General features: G+C 43.1%; 1 pseudogene; it reads left to right on the top strand.

The window, feature by feature from the left end:
• Positions 1–14,910: 14,910 nt before the first annotated feature.
• LOC114699061 lies at positions 14,911–16,421 on the top strand (annotated as a pseudogene).
• The last annotated feature ends 3,831 nt before the right edge of the window (positions 16,422–20,252 follow it).

The following is a 20,252-nucleotide window of genomic DNA, read 5'->3' as shown; positions in this document are numbered from 1 at the left end:
ACCTCTTTTGTTTGAGCCTGGTTCTTCTACTGGGCAGTGAGAGAGAACACCTGTTTCCAGGTCAGCTGAAAGAAATATGTGATCTGGTGGTTACACAAAGCCAAGAATAAGGTAGACATGTGGTAGTCTTCACTGTTTTATTCCCTATCCAGTCAAGGCATCAGCAGTGTGTGTGCTACTGTTGTTTTCTCTGTACCTAGCCACCATAAGTACCCCAAACCCTCAACTCCACCAAATATGGCAGATGCAGCAGTTCACCAAGCTAATCTGGCTGCCTTCAACTTTGAACCCTATAGAACAGGAGAAAGCAAAGTTTTCCTTACGAAGGCTGGACAGAGGACGAAGTATGCTTTGCCATCAGAGAGGGCTGACCTTAAAACTCCAATGGAAATGACTTAGTAGTTCTTTTTTAAGCCTGGCACAGTGACAGAGGCTTGTATCCAGTCACTCAGAAGGCCAATGAAGGAGAATCACAAGTTCAAGGCTGTATAGTGACACTCTGTCTTAAAACTTTTTAAAGGCCTGCGACATAGCCCAGTGATAGTATGCTTGTCTTGCATACATAAGTCCTTAGGTTCAATCCTCAGTACAGAAGTTCTCTTAGAGCTCACAGTATCTCAGACTCTCCTTTCCATTTCATAACACTTCTAGTATTTGCAATTACCAGCTGGCTTCAGAAACCCATGTTGTAATTTTAAGGGCAGACTATATCAATATTTCTTGACCCACCTGAAACTATGTAAGTACCCAAGAAAATCCTGGACTTCATAAGATTTACAGACCAATTTTCTGAACCAAAGTGGTTTGCATAGGCTTTGGATAAGATCTGAAATCATGTTTCCTTATCTAAGCTGGATCACAATGGAGGAAGGAGATACTGTATTAGTTAGTTTCCCATGGCATGGTTCACAGCAACAGAAGATTGGAGAAAACAATTATCTGGCAAATGAGTGTTACAAATCAACACTTTCTATACAGCAGAGACATCACACCACAGTCTATAAAGCTTGGAAACAGACACCTGAATAACTGCAATGAAACAAAGACCACCAAGTTGGGCTCCAAATATATCATTTGGGGATCCTAACTGCCATCTCCCAGATACTGATGGAGATGCCACAACAGGAGATATCCCCTGTCTGAACAGTGGCTGGGGCTGGCTGTGGAGAGGGCCCATAGGTCTGTAGGCAATTCCCTCCTGTTACTGCCTGTCTCCACCTCTCACCGTGAAGGGGGCCCAGCAATGTTGGTGGAGACACAGAGCTCTGCATAGCTACAGTAAATAAAGGCCAGAGATCTGCAGCTCCTACACAGAGCCATTGGAGGCCAGTGTCCAGTCCCAAAAAAAACCGGGACAACCTATTAGCATACCGAAGCGCTGTGAAGCTCACAGTGTATGTGGCTCCTCCCTGAACCCCACCCTCCAACACTACAAAAACCTCTCCAACCTAGGGGCTTCCGTTCCCTTCCCCCAGCTTCTCTTTCTTATATAACCCTACCATTCTGGCCGCGCACTCTCTCGGTTCTCTTGGTTCATCTTTCTGTCTTGGTTCTTCTCACGTCTCAGCTCTTGGCTTGCTTTTGTTCTCTTTGCCCTCTTGGCTCCCTCCTCTCTCTCTTTTCTTCTTCTCTCGCTCCTGCACCTCCCTCTCTCTCTCTCTCTCTCTCTCTCTCTCTCTCTCTCTCTCTCTCTCTCTCTCTCTCTCTCCTCTCCTCTCCTCTCCTCTCCTCTCCTCTCCTCTTCTCTCTCTCTCTCTCTCTCTCTCTCTTTCTCTCTCTCTCCTCTCAAGGCCTGGTGAAGTCAAGACTTTTCCAGATGTCTCTGGCTGTACTCTCCTTCACATCTGCAGTAAAATCCTTCTCAACAACACCTTGGAGAAGTAACAGCCTCATTCTCATTCACACAGGTGGACAGTGGTAAGCAGGGAGGTCTAGGAGCATTTTCTGGAAGTGGAAGTAATCACACAGAGCTGGGCCTTTTCACTACATTAAGCTGGGGAAATGAGAGCCACAACATAAGAGGAAAATGAGAAAAAGTAACAGCCCTCAGCAAGGGATACTCTTTAGTGTGATCAAGAATTTCTCATCTCTGTTGACAATTTAGGGGTCCTCAAACATCATGTCAACCTTCAAACAAATTCTAGATGACACAAACATCTGTTCACAATCTCAAAGTAGTTTCAAAACTTGGAAAGCTCCCTGCTTCCCTCTGAGGCCACCTGAAGGAGGCTGCTAGTGAGGTGGAATCCTAACACACCAGGAGAAAACTGAATGTGAGGTTGAAAGAAACAGGACAGTGTTTGCAGTGCTCCTCAGTACCGCCTCTGAGCATCACAAACTCTTTTCTTCCGTAAAACACGTCTCATGCCTCTCCTGTCTGCAAGATGCTGCTGGCCCGGATGTGTGGATAATACCTGGGACTTCGTTAAAAATGCAGATCTCCAGATATAAGAATCTACATTTTATCAGAATCCCTGTATGCAAGGAGATCCTTGCACATAAATGTCTGATCCCCAAATCTCTCACCATTTATTAATACCTTGAAAGCTTTTCTCAGTGAGCATGTCACAATTTCAGTTCACAAGTTTTTCCTGTCACAGTTTGCTCCATCTCCCACCACATATAAAGCGCCATGTAGGAAGATCTTATTTTTTCTTTCATGTTTTACATTATACGGGCTAGGTTCACCCCGTCTCCTTCACTGTTCTCATAGTTCAGCTCACACCACACCTATGGTTGCTGTACTCTGTAGCAGGTGTTATGGCTAAGAAGTTAAGATGCAGAACCTGTCCTCCAGTGGTTGCAAGGCAGTGAGGCCAGTGTCTGTCTTGCTATTTGTCCCAACAGTGGGCTCGCTCTTCCTTCTCAAAGAGCACCAACAGCGGACACAAGATCTCTACCAGCCAAAACAAAACATGATGATGAACTAATTATAGCAGTCAAAGGAAAAATTATTAGAAACTGGCTAATTTCTCTTTCTCTTCTTGAATTAGATGACCAGTGGCCAGGGCAATAAGACTACTGTGCACCTTGTCATTGACGTTTCCCAGTTTCTCTAGAAAAACATCTTATCAATGCATTGACATTTGGCATCTTTACCAAAACAGTAGAAAAGCAATTGCATACCCCCCCCCAAACCCTTGAGATCAGATCTCTCTCTTAATCTACTTTCACGAAAATGTTCATTCGGTATATGAGCATGTGCTATAGAATAAAAATGGCCACAAATTCTGTCATGCACCCACTGAATGCACTCTATCTCATTCGCTTTAAGATATGTGTTTTTTCACATTTCTTATCTCTGCAAAAATCATAATTTAGGATGATTTATAGTTAATTAGTTATGTTTTTCCTTTACCTCTTAGCATATATAAAATATATTGTATCTTAGAACATACCATACCTTAGGCTTGATGACAAGTTAAGTTCTAACACTAAGTTATGGTGAGATGGACAATAAACCCATTTATATGAGTAGCATATAATGGCAATTACAGTACTAACGAAGGGTTAATGTAAGTGCGTAAACTAAGAACTGGGGCACATAAAGACAGACACTTAAAAATGAGCTATTTATAACTGTTACTAGATGAGGACCATTGCACAAAGGCACTCACCTTGACAGGAATAGTCACCTACCTGCTAGAACAGCTGAACAACACTGACAAGCAGTGCCAACACACACAAACACACCTCTCTCTTTCTTTTCATGTATGGACTTCATATCCTACACTCTTTCCCACCCATCAAAGCAGGGCTTTTAACCCTGACTCAAAATCACCTGGAAACCTTTACAAAATGCCAATGCCTGGAAATTCCAACACACACACACACACACACACACACACACACACACACACACACCCCTACCTCCTTTAAAAGCTCCCTAGATACTTCTTATATGCACCCACATCAGAGAGCTACTGCATTAACTTAGAAGATATTTGGTACTAAATGCCTTTCTAGGAATATGGCAGTGTGGTTAGGGTCTGGCGTCAGTGAGGTCTGCATTCAAGTCCCTGCTTCTGTTGACAAGCTAAGTGACAAATTGTTTAACATCCCACAGCCTCGATCTCTCCATTTGTATATTAGAAATAATACCTACTTTATAGGATTGTTTGGGGGATAATGAAATGTCAGCAAATGAACTAAGCACACATATCTAATACGTAAGTTTTGGTAGGTATTATTTTATGTCCCTCAAGGCATGTACCCAGTGGTTTTCCTGCAGAAGTACCTAATAAATATTCATTGATTTGAATGTGAAGACTGTAGAAGGACCCTCCCATGAGACAGGAGGACATAGAGAGGGGAAATGAAAGGATGTCAAGGAAGGGCCAAACTCATAATTCAGCCTGGGCCTGTCTGTGCCTTCCATGATGGAAACACAGGAGTAATGATATACACTCACTTGCAGGACAAGGTCCAACCCTGTGATCAACAAGGAAAAGGCTCCTCCAAGACCCCTTCCTTAGCCTCCTAAGGATGTAAGTTGTCAACTGATTAACATCTAATAATTTGGTAATCAGTGTAGTGAGAAGGATCTTTAGGAACAAGGGGTGCTAAAACAATAAATGTATTTGGTACTACCAAATGCAGTGTAAAAGCCTTCCTTTCCCTGGGAATAAACCCTGACCTCAAAAGCTGAGCATACAAAGAGGCGCGCTCTCCACCCATCTCAGGGTCAGGGGACCACCAGCCCACACTTGCCACGCTCCAGTGATAAGCTGTGCTAACAAGAACGTGCAGGGAAATGAAAGCCAGGTCCCATTCCTCCCATCAGTGGCAAATTTTTATTTCTTGACTAAATAGAAGCTCTCTGGAAGCAAAGCAAAATGATTTTTTTAAGGGAATCAAAACCAGACTGGAAATCATTTGCTGCCCTCTTGTGGGTGATTCGGGGTCCTATCCTGACAAAGTAGTCCAAACATGCTGCCCACTGCTGAAAAGAACCTAGAAAACAGTGCCTCCTCCTGTTCACACACATCCCACTGGTGCCTAATTCTATCTAAATTAAAAGCAACCGCAAGGAAATCTGCGCTGTACCCTTAGCCTCGGGAAAATGAAAAGGAGGAGAAAACACAAAGCTGGATTTGTCACAGTTTCCGTCACTCTCCTAGGGCACAAGCCTGGATTTAGGCTTCCGGACTAACCAGCTCTGGTGGAAGACAGGAGAAAGTAACCCCAGGCTGTACCACGGGGTTATACCTTCCCTAGGGGACTGCTGGTCAGGGACTTGGAGCCATTATGAAATCCTGGATCAGATCAACTGTGAAACCAACCTGGGCTCCAAGGAATAGTGGGGAGGCAAGGCTAAACCAGGGACAGATGCTGGGTCCCTTTCCACTGCAACCCAAGTCCTGTTCTCAAGAGGACAAACAAGACTATTGGCCCATGAGCGGCTAAGAGAATTGGTTTTGTCTTTAGGAATGTTGAAAAATATCTTCCTGGGACTTGGAATAAATCCAAGTGCAAGTCACCGCCCCTCTGGAGACCAGCCCGTGCTAATGAAAGATTTAAGATTCCCCTGTTGGCTCCTACATCATTTGCAACTTAACTAGTGACAGGCAAATAAACCAGAACGGATGCTTTAAAAATTATTACATTCTTAAAATGTAAATGAAGTTTCAGAAATCTTACAAAAATGCAACTGCATATGTGCATAATCAGAGGAAAGGGAAGAACCTTCATAAAACAGTATCTTATTTACTATTGTCTTTTATTGGTATATCACGATTGCTGACGCAGCGGCTCAGTAGCATCCACTCTGATCCCACTGGTGCATCCACAACAGCAAAGCTTGCTTTGGGACCCTGCTCCATCCCAAGACTATTTGATTCTAAATCTACTAAATGTAAAAACTGGCAGATTCATTTTTTTTCTTACTTGGTTAACTATGCTGGCATTACCTAGGAATAGCTTATATTAACAATTCTTCAAAAAGAGAATTCATGGAGGTCATACCTGACAGTATCTGTCCCTAGCAGGACACTCATCTGGCCCCCATATTCTAGAGCTTCACTGTCCAGTATGGAAGCCACTAGCCATGTTTATCTTTTTTCATTTATATTTCAAAATGCCTCCCTTGCAGTAGTTACATTTTAAGTACTTGATAGGCAGGCATGGCTACTATATCGAACAACACATCTTGAGAGGGTATTGTCTACATATTAACACTCCAGAAAAATATCAAACTTCAAAATTCAAAATACAGCTTTAACTGAATGCATATCACTTTCATACCATCACAAAGTTAAAAATGATAGATTAAACCGTGATAAGCAATGGATCATCTGTATATGGGAATTATATGGTCTCTTATGAACAATTCCATAGCTGTTTATTTTATATACACAATTCAGTACTTTTCTGTGTTTTTTTTTCCTCCCAAAGATTCATGTGCTAGAAGCTTAGCCCCCAACTAAGACGGTGTGGAGGTAGAACCTTCAAGCAGTGGGTACTAGTGAAAGGTACCAGGTCATGGGGCTTCACCCCCATGCTGGCTCAATGAGAAAAAAGTTTGGAACTCTACTTGTTTAAATGTGAATCTGCTCAGCATACTTGGCTGGCCCTTTGGTACATGGCTGTCCCTCTTTTTACTTTTCTGCTGTGTTGCCAGACAGCTAAGAGGTCCCTCCACTAGAGTTTCAACATCAGTTTACTGATTTTCCATATGAACCCCCTCCCCCCCGTGCCCCCCCCCCCCGTGCGCACGCCCCCGGCCACTAGAATAAAGAGATGAAAGTTCTCTAGCACTGGTTATTGTGTTACAACAACACAAAATAAACTAATAAAACTTGTTAATTATTCTTCAACAAAACACCTTATTGAAAAAATGTTTTCTTAGTTATTAATATTACTTTGTAAAATTGGAAAACTATTCTTTGTATAATAGAGGTGGACTTTGATTTGATGATCCTACCATAGTTAAAAGGGTGCTTTCAACAAAGTAAGCTTCTTCTTCCTTCAGCATTAGCGATCCAGAAGAAAAAAAATTTACCTGGGGAGCAGGAAACCTGGAGTCAAATCTTGGCCCAAATTAGGTTCATGGTCTGAGGCAAAACAGTAAACTTTTGTTTTTGAAAGGTAAATGGAAAATATTGGCAGTCAGGTGTCTGTAGAAAACAACATCCTCCCTATACCTTTGTAAGATGCAACAGAGTTCTTCCAAATGATTCTAGTGCTTGTAAACCAATGAATCTTAACTAACCAGATGGGGTATAGTTCATTCCACTCTGAAGCACATGACCTGTCACAGATACCATTATAGAATTGTGGAGGGTTAATTATCACAAGAATATTTTTACTCCCTGATCAGCGTTGGTTGCTCACCAGTAGGAAGCTATCCATGCATGTGAAGTACAGGAACAAGTAAGCTAGAAAGCACCCAGAGTGCTGGGGAAATGATACAAAACCAGGAATATTTAAAGGGGGGTTCCATTTTCTTGAGACTCAGCCTCATAGCATCAGGCACACTGGCCTCAAAGCCCTGATGGCGCTACCTGAGCTCCCCAAATGATAGGATGACAGGCATGCACTATAATGATTAGACTTTATAGAAATGCCTCTAAGACCTATATGGACACTGTGATCAACACAATCAGATAAGAGAAGTGCATAGGATCCGGCTTCTTGGCAAGAAGAGACTTGGAGATTTCAGGCAGGCCTGATCAGCATAAATCAACAGCATGAATGTGCATTATGAGAAGTGACTCAAGTCCAGCTCGGTTCACCAACACCGTGAACACACATTATGAGAAGTAACACTGGATCAAAACCCAGATCAGGATAGACAGCAGAGATTTATAGTCTGTGTGGCCTAAATATTGCTTGAAGGAGCGTGCCCTAATCTGCTGTCACCGTGCAAGGATAGCAGTGGCTGGGATCAGCCAGATGAGGGCTCTAAGGTGAAGAGGAAATGTAAACCACATGGTATGAGGAACCAAAGTGTGAGTGACGAGGGCAGGAAAGGTGCAAGAGAACCTGACTATTTAGTCACCTGAAAAGAAAAGAGAAAAAACCAAGAGCAAGGCAGGTGGTGGAAGGGGCCATGTCTGAGAGCTCAACACTAGGGAGGCAGAAGCAGGAGGATCTTCACCAGGGTTCAGACCAGCTTGGTCTACATAGTTAGTTTCAGGGCTATGTAGGAAGACCTGTCAAAATGTTCTTAAAAGAAAAGAAGAAAAAGACTCACATGGAAGTCTTGATTGTAGCTCCTGTGGACAGAAGCAGGGTCAGTGAGAACAGCAGGTCTCTCTGAAATTTTTCCAACAATATAGTAATATGCATAAGCCAGAAGGGGGCTGTTCTCCTGCGACTGTTCTCAAACTGTCTGTGCTGGAATATTCAGAAATTCCTTCTGCATGGAATGGATGGATGAGCAGCAGAGATGCCATCCAGTCTCTTTCAACACTAAGATGTAGTGTGGTGGTTTCCTGGGGTTCAGTCACTCATCATCTGCATGACTTGAGCAGGTGCTCCAGTTTGGTTCTGTTGCTATGAGAAACACCATGACCAAAAGCAACCTGGGTAAGAAAGGTGGTATTTCATCTTATACCTTATGGTCGATCATGGAAGGAAGGCAAGACAGATACTGGAGGAAGAGACCACTGGAGAACAGAAGAATGCTGCTTACCAGCTTGTTCTCCATGACTTGTTCAACCTGCTCAACCAGGCAAGGACCACCTGCCCAAGGATGCCCTCCCTGCCCCGCTCATGCGCAGTGGGTCAGGCCCTCTCACATCACTCGTTAATTAAGAAAATGGCACGTTAAGGTAGAAGGGGGGAATCTCACAAGGTCTCAACCCTGCACAAATAAGTATAGATAATGAAGGAATTCAGAGAGTGTGAGACATAGTCTTCCCCAAGGAAGAGCACACCCATTTGGTGTCTAATACCAAATGGTCAGCTCTGAAAACATACATGTAAGTAACATTATACAGACTAAGCCTATTATATTTATATATTTAGGAATGTGTGTGTGTTTATATATACACATATACATATACACATGCATATATATGTGCTAAAAAATTAAAGAAAAAAGAGGCCATGCATTTGAAAGAGATCAAGGGGTAAGGTACATGTGAGGGTTTGGAAGGAAGAAAGGGAGGGGGAAATGATATTATAATCTCAAAAATTTTAAAAATTAAATTAGGAAAAACAAACAAGCCTTTTTCAATTTCTATATATAAATAATCAAAATTATATAACTATATTTAATTATATATATATATATATATATATATATTTAAAAAGAAAAGAAAATACTCCCAGGCATGCCCCAGGTCAGTCTAGTGGAGTCAGTCCCTCAATTGAGGGCCCCTCTTCCCAGGTGATTCTAACTAATCAGAGCAGCAGGTAAGTTCATTTGTCTTGGGTTTTTCAGCCTCACCTCTAAAAAGAAAAGACTAGTGTAAGGGCTCCAAGTTCCCTCACATTCCAAAATTCCATACCTTACAATGCAAAGGGACATCTGGCAGGGAGGGGTTACAGGCAGAGAGCAGGAAAGGGGAGCACGGAAAGAAGGGTCTGCACAGGCTAGATGACCAGGGGAAGAAAAAGTTTCAGAAGAAAGGAAATGCACACAGAAAAGTCACGTAACAACAGAGAATTTAAAAGGTAATAATAATAGTCGGAAGAGAAGTGCGGGAAGCTCAGCTTCTCCACCAGACCTTGCTGGCCTACTTCAAAGCGCCATGCAGAGCTCTCTTAAGAAATCTCAGAGACGCTAATGCAAGTCATGTGGTTAGGACCATAGTTTTAACTTCCAATTCAATTTTATTATCAAAGGTTCTTTTTGTCCAAACAAGGGTTTCCCTGAGACTTGTCACATCTCCCCCTTTATATCCATCACATATTAAGGATTTCCAGCAGCACCTAAGTTTCCCACTCATGCCAAGTCCCCCATTTGGTATGCAGAAGATTCGGCAGCACCACTCGTTATGAATGAGCTACAACAGCATTGCAACAGCACTCAGAAAACAGCTCCTGGCTTTCAGGTGTTGCTACATGCAAGTTAAACTAAATGGATGAATTCCTAGCAGGAATAATGTAGTTCATGTTGACATTATTCACAGCTTTCCCAAGAAGACAAGCATTAATCAGACAACACTCATGTAGATCTCTGTGTATAAATATTTGGGTGCCTGGCTAAACAGTGCCCTAACCTTTAAAAGGCATATAGACCTTCTGCTTTAAATAGGATCATCAGTATAAAGGGCAATTTAGAACAAATAAAAGGAAGACGTTCTTTGCCCAGGAGTCTGGATGTATATGGAACCCACCGTTTCAAGAGTTTGAACGGCACAAAAATAAAAATAAGCACAATAGCTTAGATAAGTCACTAACCACAAGGTTCTATGGGTTTTTCTTTCAATGTCACTCGAGCAGTGGGGAGTAGTGGTGGCTGGAGCCTCCCTGAGCTACCTGGAAGTCCATAAAAGGAGAACCAGTTGAGCTGGGGATTTTGAGCCAGGCTGGGCAATATAGTAAGACCATATCACAGTCCTGTGTGTCCTTTCCCTGACATTCTCACTGTCCCTTAATAATAGTTATTGACAACATCCCCCTCCTACACACACACCCCTAGCAAGGGATAGTTGGTTTTAATTCAGGAACTCAGTTAGTTTTTTCTGGAAGTGTATCACTTATACAGTGAGATGTAGCACATCTACCACTGGGGATGGGTAGAAAGGGTGCAGACACAGGCTAGGTGCTAAGTGGGCAGGTGAACTATATTTGCTGCAGAAGTTAAGATGGGACTATTGCTTGGGGCAGGAAAACTCCTTGGATCATGAACTAGGTGGGCACAGAAGCTGGCAGAATGGAAACCTGAGCTGAGGCATTAAGGTAACAAGGAGGCTGATGCAAATGTGAGCAATAGGCTATCTACATAGAGAACAAAGTTCATGTTAAGAAAGTTCCCATAGGACCTAAGGAGAATGAAAACTTTAAAACTTTGATCATAGATTTGACAAGAAGGCTATGGAGTTGAGTCTGCTGGTAAATGGTGAGGAGCCAGCAGAGGAAGAGCTATGGATATAGGTCGATGGTACCCAAGTTGAGAGCATCAATGCAAACAGAAAAGAGGGAACGAACATTGGGACACACTGCTCTTCCCTCCTGGTGCACACTGCTAAGGGATCTTCTTGTCCTGTGGGACTATGGCCTCACACTTGCTGGGCAAGCATACGACCAGTGAATTTCATCCCCAGCCTTTTTATTTAACTTTTTTAAAAATTTTAGATAGGTCTTGCTAAGTTGCCTGAGCAAACCCTTAACTGCAATCCTCCTGCCTCCACTTCCAAGGAATTACGCACCTGCACTACCAAGCTTGACTGCATTTTTCAACTTATCCTCTCAGAAGTCCTCATTGCATATGGCACAGTCAACTTATCTTACCCCCACACCTTTGTTTGTAAATAGGTGTTCTAGTCCTGCACACACCTATTTACAAATTCAGTCGCCAGTTACTTGCAGCAAGAGCTTGCCAGTGCATGCAACCAACCAGTCAGCTCACTAAACTCCACACACAAATAGTTCATTGTTAAAAAATATTCAGATGCCACACATAATGCTCAGCTCTGTAATACATAGAAACACAAAGAATGAAAAAAAAAAACAGACTACTACTGTTTGAGAGTCTTAAGCTCGCTAAGAACCGGATCCTCTTGCCTCTACCTCCCAAATGCTAGGACCACAAGCGTTTATCACCACTCCCAGCTGAGAATATTATTTCCTTTTCCTTCTTTTTTTTTTCAGCATGTGCATATGGGTGTGTGGTAATGGTAGTTGTCTGTGTATGTATCTGTATAGGTGTGTATGGCCACATGTATACACACATGCACACGGAGGCCAGACAGTGATGTCGGATGTGAGGAATGTCGGAACTCTTCCTCAGCCACCCTCTACTTTATTTACTGAGGCAGGCTACCTCACTGAACCTGATTCAGCAGCCCTTGCTAGCCAACTTGCTAAAGAAATCTTAGAGTACTCTGAATCTCACATCAGAGACAAATGTATGGCCACAGTAACCAGTTACTTAAACTAATGGGGAATTTTCCTTCTATTACCTTGCAGTGGTAAAGAGAGCAAAAGGTGCTGCGAGAAGGAAGAGGTAAACAGCACTGGTGGAGCAGAGGCCTTGTTGCCTCCCACGCTGAACTTGGAAAGAGCAGGTGCCAATGTCCTGTCCATGTAGATGAGACTGTCAGGCCCACTTGGGAAAGTATTTGGTTCCCTTTCACATGCTCATTTTATAAGATGTAAAGTTGGTACTGTGACCTCATCTTTGACTGAGAACAGCAGACAGCAGGTACCAGCTAATCCCAGTCTCCATCAGTGAGGCCTTAGAACACATCTGCACATGTGTCAGAAAGTGGGTGAAGGCTGGGCTCATCCCCAGCTTAGTGACTGAGGCTTGATGAAGAGTCAGTTCTTTGGTGGTGTCTTTATTTTAACATAAAGATAGATAAATATCAATTGCACCGTCCTTATTCTGGGGAAAGAAAATGCTTTTCTGGAATGGCATTATTCTCTCAAGTTTTTAAATAAATGTTTCACCACTCCACAGTTCTGAATGGCACCATCTTAAAGAGACTTTCCCAGGAAGTATTTGGAAGAGTGGTAGAATCTGAACCCAGGAGCAACAGCCTCACAGCGAAGCCAGCCAGAGGTAGATCTACCTGTTTTATTAAAGGTGATAGATCTCCAGTACTGGGAAGTCTTCAAGGGGCCTGTGAAAGTGCCCCCAGAAAGCCATCCTTATACCTCTGTAAATATCTACAACCATTTGGTGTTAGGCAAATGAGGTGCTCTTCTATTTTAACTTGAGAAAAATCAAGAGCTGTGATTGAGAGCTGGGGGTAGTCAGTGCGTGCACAGGCCACACAGGAAAGGATGGACGGAAGTGATAGTACAAAGAAGGTTAAAGTACTGTGCTCTTCTTCAGATGGGAACCCAAGCATGGCAGGTGAGTGTGGCTAACGTTAACCATTTGATTAGACGTATTAACAACAGAACAGCAACTATTTTGAAGAACTAGAGATTTCCCTCTCAGCTCTTTATTGTCTAAGCGTAAATATAACACACACAAAATGAAGCTTGCCAGGGACATCATCCAACTTCAAGAGGGAAACCAACCCCACAGAGCTGTTGCAGCCACACCTGTGAGCTACTCATTACCTACATCAGATAGCATAGGAAAGAGGACCCAAGCAACACCACGGGACTTTGACTTGGAATTCATCTTATAGAAAAAAAAAATGAGAGGAAAAGTAAGAGAGGGTCCGTTATCTCCCACTGCCTGGGAATTTCTCCCTTTGTCTCTGTGTGCAGAGATTAGGGGACACCACGTGTGCGGACACTTAACCAAGGGGAGCATCGCTAACCTCACCCTACTTCCTATAGGATGCAAGAGCCAAGAGGTGACAGGAATGAACTTACTTCTAAAGTCACTTTACACTACTTACTGCTAGTAATGTGCATGGATAAGTTTATGGTGTGTGTGTGTGTGTGTGTGTGTGTGTGTGTGTGTGTGTGTGTCTTTACATATACCACTGATCCCACAGCATAGCTCTTTGCTTCCACCATGGGTTCTGAATGGCTTGCACAGCAAGTGCTTTTACCCCCTGAGCAACATCACCAGCCCAGTAACGAACTTCTGAGACCTCAGAGAAATCTATAACATTTTAATGTGTGTGGCTTTATCAAATTAAATATAGAAAACAAGGTAATATAAAGAAAGCGCTGGATGTGCCTGTGTTTTTGTTAATCTCAAATCACGATACCCGACACTGAAGGTGCTGTCAAGAGACTTCATTGGATAGCAGAAGAGTTCAGCAGTAAAGACACACAATGTCAACCATGGCCAGGATTTGGAATTCATATCCACGCTATATGTGTTTCAAGGAAGCAGGAGCTATTTGAATTGTGGGGCTATAATTCCATCAAGAGATGCTGAAGACTGCATAAACCACCTGAGCCTACAAAAATTACTATCCTGTATTTCAGCCACCTGTGGTTTGTTTTATGAGTAATTTACTGACTCCCTTCGCACAGTATGTTGTGTCAAACTTCAGACTTTGGATATTTCTTTGCAATTTGATTTGTCTTTTCCCTGAGAATCTGTCCACTTCTGTAGCAAATCTTCATTGAGCACTTACTATGGGTGTCATGCTGCGGGGAGAAGTGGATTGTGTGGTCCTGTTTGGACCTCCAGCTGCTGTGGGCTTTAAGTCCTTCATATTATCCAGCATAGAAATCAGACACCCTAGAGCCAGCGAGGAAGCCCTGCCTAGAAAATAAGTACCTATTGACATCTAAAATGAAAGCTTATGTTTATTCAGGACAGAACTACAATGTTCTGGGGTGGGATTCTCAGGGCATTTCATCCTTGGTGCCCAAAATAGTTTCCCAGGTTTCTACTTGGGAGAAAGAAAGCTAATGCACAGGGCCTTGGGAATGCTCCTCTTAAGGAAGCTTCTTGAAGGAAGCATTTAGATGAAGCTATAATATAAGGTAGACACCAATCAGCCCATACCACTGACTCCCAAGCAACTAGAATGCTATTGGATAAAATCAGGTTCTCTCCTACTGAAGACGCTGCATTAGCTATTTTAAGATGCATTGTTGCATCCTTCATGCCTTCATTGCAAACATTATTTAGTGTAAGATGGGGATTATGGAGAATCTTTGACAGTGTGAGTCACCCTGGCTGATGATACAGTAGAATCTCACACTCGTTATTTAGGATTCAGGTCAACAGCTGTTGGTTGGTAGAAGGAAGGGTGGACTGAGGCTGTGGAAGATGCTGGGGTTTATTTGTTTGTTTTTTCCTCCTTACCTTTGTGGACTCAGTGTTCCTTTCTCAGAGACCTTCCTGTCCACACTGTAAGGCCCTTTGCTGAGATGGCCAACAGAGGGCCTAACCAGGGGCTGAATACAAAGTTAAACTTTTCCTTTTGTAAAGAAGAGACAGAATGAAGGGCAGAAGACAGCAAGGAGACCTTGAGTCAAAGATATATGAGGTATGAGGATGAGGACGTAGGGGATCCTGAAACTCCCCTCAGAGATAAACTTAATGCCTCTCAGAATAGAGACAAGGAAAGTCCAGATTTCTTTTTAAGATTCCAGTTTCAGACTCTCCCAAATACCTGAAGACACCAGTACTACACAGCAAGAGCAAGATGTGGGTCCAATGACAATCCCTCTACTCCTAGAAGTGCTGAGCCGGCCAGAGATCTCTTCAACAGGGTCTCTGCCCAAAGCTCTAAGTGTCTGAGACTCATGCCTGCTTGCCTCATCGATAAGACCTCTTTGCCTCCAGTCAGTATCAATCCATTCACTCCAGAGTCCTGTAGAACATTATTCCCTTGGTCAAAGAGCAAGAGAAGCCCAGAGCTAGCTTGAGGAAATTGAAGAAGGGGAAGGCAAAGCAGAACACGGCTGCCTGCTAAGGAAAGTGTTCCCCAAAACACTAATATGGCTTCCTGCTTTGAAAAGGAATTCTGGGAAGTAGAAGAAATTGGAGTTGAGGAATTTGGTACAGTCTACAAGTGCATTATGAGACTGGACGGATGCAATTACTCAATAAAGCACTCTACAAAAACCCTTCCAGGATTATCAAATCAGAATTTGGATTTGCACAAAGTTAATGTTCATGTGGTGATTAGCCATCACCCCACATGGTACTATTCTTCCTCTGCAGAAGATGATCACGTGATCACTCCAAATGAATAAATTAATGGTGGGAGCTTGCAATCAGCTGTATTTGAGAATGCTAATGCTGCATCTGGCAATCACTTCCAAGAGCCCAAACGCAAAGGCATCCTTCTAAGATTCCCTTGAGGCTTAAGTACATCTACAACTCTGGCATGGTACACCTGGACATCAAGCCCAGTAACATCTTTATTTGTCATAAGATGCAAAGTGATGCTCCTGGAAACCCAGAAGAGGTTAAAAATGAAGCTAGCTGATTGGCTTCTCTCCGCTGGTGTGATGTATAAAATTGGTGACCTGGGTAATGTGAAACCAATTAGCAAACCCAAAATAGAAGAAGGATATTTCTTTTGTTTCCTAGCTAATGAGATCTTGGAAGAGCATGAGCAGCACCTTCTCAAAGCACATTTTGCTTGTGATTAACAAATGCAATGGCTTCAGGAGCAGAGTCATCACCCAATGGTAATATGTGGCGTCATATCCACAGAGATTTTCCCAACATTCCTCAGGAGCTCACAATGACTTTAACAGTCTACTCAAGGGGACTGAGAAAAGTTCAGCAGGCCCAGTTCCCTCAGAGAGACATCCACCACAGTGGTCCTGAAACTCTGGGGCCCATACAGAGTCAGAAAGCGCAAGACACCTGGTGGGAGGAGAGAGCAGGAAGTCTTCACGCTTCACCAATGGGGACTCTTCCTTAGAAGAACTCATTTCTCACTGGGCAGACTTTTTGCTATCGAACCTTCAGAAATCTCTTACAGAATGGAGAAATGAACCAGCTTGAATGTCCAAAGATTTTAAAAGCAATCCTGATTCAGACAAAAATCACAAAGCTTCTAGCAGTTTCTCATGCATAAGAATTCCTAGGCATTTCTCTCTTCCTAGTGCCACCTACTGTGAACTTCCAGTGAATCATCAGAAAACGTGCCTCTTGAAGAAAAGGAAACACCCTTTGTCTTACTGTGTGGAGTAAGAAGTTGTCATTACTGATTATTCATTAGGGATCTAGGGAACTTTCCCTGCACATAGAAGGGATACAATGTGGCTTTAAGGGCCAGCTCACAAAAGAACATTGCCTGTATTACAGCAGTGCTTCCCAAATTGTATCTACTCCTATGATTGACAGCTCCGTTAAGCAAGTAGTTTACTTAATGTATTTTTATGGATATAAGCAATCTCTTACCTGATAGTGCATTAATTAATAAAAGATTATTATTATGAGAAATGATTAGAAATAAAACTTTAGACATACCTGAGATGTATATTAACTTGTGAAACAATCTGCAGAGGCAGAGAGGCCCAAGGACGCTTGGCGTGGCTGCTCTCCATGGGTCTAGCCCTCTGGTGGCCGCTTTTGGTTACTTTTCAGGTTTTGGATACTACCAGGTTCGTTTGATTTTAGCAGAAATTATCTTTGTGTCCTGTGCTTTTTACATATTTTCATCAAACCTTTCCCTCTGTGTACATTTTTTTCCGAGATAGGGTTTCTCTGTGTAGCTTCCTCTGTGTACATTTTAAAGGAACAGAACATATATACATAAAGTTTCTTATCTTGTCCAAAGGCAAAAAAAGGGGAGGGTGTTCAGGTCATGTCAGGCCATTCTTTTTCAAATATCTGATTTTTTTAAAAAAAAAAAATTTTTTTTCAACCAAAGAAAGCTAAATTTCCTTCCTTCTATCCTAGAGAGAGGGCATTTCTAGAACTGTTCTGACTTGGAGGGGTAGTTGGCAGTTAGTGCCATGAAAACAAGTAAATAATGAACGTAAAGAGCCTGGACGGGTCTCTGCAAGGGCTCCGGTGCTTTGCTCCATTGCAGGGCCCAGATCTATGTTTAATCACGTCTGTATGTTCATGCCTTACCTTCCACTGAGGGTAAGGTCTGTGCTTTTCTTTATGTATACTACTGATCCCACCCTCAGTGGATGGTGGTAGGATCTAATCTGAGTCCAGAAACTTGAAAACCATGAGATCTATTATGTAAATCCCAGTTTGAAGATAGACGGCTTGAGACATTCCAGCTGAAATAGTAAAGCAGCTAAGAGGTGGGGATTTCCTTTCTTCCCTCCACCTTTTGCTTATTTGGGTCCTCCGTGAAATGAATGACGCCCACCCTCACCCACCCTCGTAGATAAGGAAGCCTGCTTCTGCCGAGTCTGTGAACTGCTTTTCTCTAGAATATGTTCCAGGCTGACCCAAGGCTTTCTCAGAGGCCCTGACGAAAGGACAAAAAAGAGCTGGGTTTGTGTCCTTTGCCCAGGGGCAGACTTGGCAAGGTCCAGTCTGGGGCCAGGGCCTCGAAGGAATTAAAGTTTCCATTCCTGGGAAGCTGGCCTTTCCCCCTAACAGGACTGGGGTTATCAGTCCCAAGGTTGCGGAGTGCTTGGTCTGTGGTGCACTTGAAGTGCCCAGTGTTCCCTTTGTGCGATATTGCTTGGTTAACGTCCCACTGACTTTATCCCGCGGTATGCTAGCCTTCTGCTGACTCTGTCCCATTTTCCCCTGAAAACTGTATATTAGATGCTGTATAATACTTCTTATAAAACCTCTTAATAAATCAGTTTGTTGTGAGTCATCAGCCCATGCAAGATCTCCCGGACCCAAGCTTTCAATCTTCTGTATCTTCTTGTCCCCAGTCCTCCCCCTCCACACCATGTTGTTCAGGATCCTTATTCCTGTGGCTTTGGTGGGTCGGGAATGTGTGTGTGTGTGTGTGTGTGTGTGTGTGTGTGTGTGTGTCTGTGTGTGTGTGTGTATGAATGAAAATAGAGTACTATGTCCTCAGCTTACCACAGTGCTGCTGAATTTCTCTTCAAAGGCCTTTTACAGTGTTAACTTTATCCTACAGTATATAAATTCCTATTATGCTAATGTTGTCCAGAAACACCCTCAAAGACGCACTCGGAAACAATGCTAATCAAGGCACCTCATGACACGTTCAAGTTGACACATAAAATTAGCCATCATAAAATCAAAGTAGTCGTTAATACAATTAACCATTATTAACTCACCATTAAAGAAATGAATATTTACAATAATGACTCTGATGGTGACAAGGACAAACACATCTCCCAGCACTGAGAAGATGATCAAATGAGTTATATGTGTAGGCTGCTGAGAACGCTGTACTTGGTGCGTAGCGATTTGTTAATGTTAGCTATTATTACTTGATTTGGTCAATTAACTCCTCTTTCCACTGCTGTAAAATCATCAAAGCAGGAGGTAAAGTCAGTGTTTATAGAGGAGGAGTCGGCTTCAGGGAAGAATGGGAGGAGGATTGGGCTGGAAGATTTCAAAGATCAACATGCAAGGTTCCTCATTTTACGTAGAAGGGCCCAGGTATGGTTGATATTATCCTAAAAACAATTAAACATCATACAAATGCAGCAATTGTTCTCTATTCCACTCCTGTGCTTCAACTAATCGCTTCATGGAGGTTTCATGTCCCTACCTTGAAAAGTTTGAGAACTCTCAGGATGTAAAATAAATGAAAAACTGTAATTAATAAAAAATGCAAAAAAAAGAGACAGAAAAGTTTGAGAACTCAATCTCCTATTGGATGGGTTCAGTGTGACTAGCACCCAACTCTCCCTGCCCTCCCCAAGCCCAGCCCCTCCTTCCCATTTCCCCCATCAGACATCAGTAACATCAGACCTGGAACCTCAGCATCACCTCCATCTCTCTCCTACACCCTCACATCCAAAAGACTGCAGTCTTCTCTCTGCCACACCCAGTAACCCTGCCCTATTACCTGCTCTTGCCTCACTACATCATGGAAATTCAGTGCAGCTCTTCAGCACAGTGGCCTCTTCACTGATTATGCCTTCATTCAGGCTGCCCTCATACAAACCTCCCTCTTTGTAGCCATGGAGATAGCTTGCAAATAGTCTGGTCCTACTTCCTCACATACCCCATCAATGCTTAAGCCACAGGCAAATGTGAATTGTTTTACATCACCGATTAACTGCGTAAACTTCCTGCCATCTTCCCTGAATTCCCAAGTAAAGTTTGAAGAGGCTCCAAGAAGGAGGTCACGGCAAGATCAGCCATTACCTGTGAACCTCATAGGACAGGGGTCTGAGAGGCCTGCTCCTTTCAGCCTTTCCCTGACTCTCATCCTTTTCGAGGCTGCCAAGGATCTTCGTGTTAATTGGAATTCAGGATACCCTGCATTGTATGAACTACAGAACACTTGCCCAAGCCAAGTCAACCCCCATGCCCAGGTAGGAAAGCCTCAGACTCAGACTTAAGGACACCTCCACTACAGATAGCTCCCTTGAGTTTTAGCATCAGCCAACTGAGCACCTCCCTCATGTACACATAGCAGCCTTACCCTAACTCCCTAAGGAAGGGATTGTCTCCCTTTCCTCAGTGTTTTCCAGAGTTCCCTTTTGTCCATAGGAAGTCTCTAGAAGAAAAGTCTGCTCCCGAAAGGAAGCAGCCCAACTGCGAAAACATTCGATAGGAGTTGAGAAACCAGGCAGGTCCTGGAGCACAGAGACCAGTTCTTCTATCTCTCCTCTTGCAGGCAAGC

Source organism: Peromyscus leucopus, chromosome 2 (assembly GCF_004664715.2).
Source record: "Peromyscus leucopus breed LL Stock chromosome 2, UCI_PerLeu_2.1, whole genome shotgun sequence".
In the NCBI taxonomy this organism is placed as follows: Eukaryota; Metazoa; Chordata; class Mammalia; order Rodentia; family Cricetidae; genus Peromyscus; species Peromyscus leucopus.
This window is presented reverse-complemented; position numbering and strand designations above follow the sequence as displayed.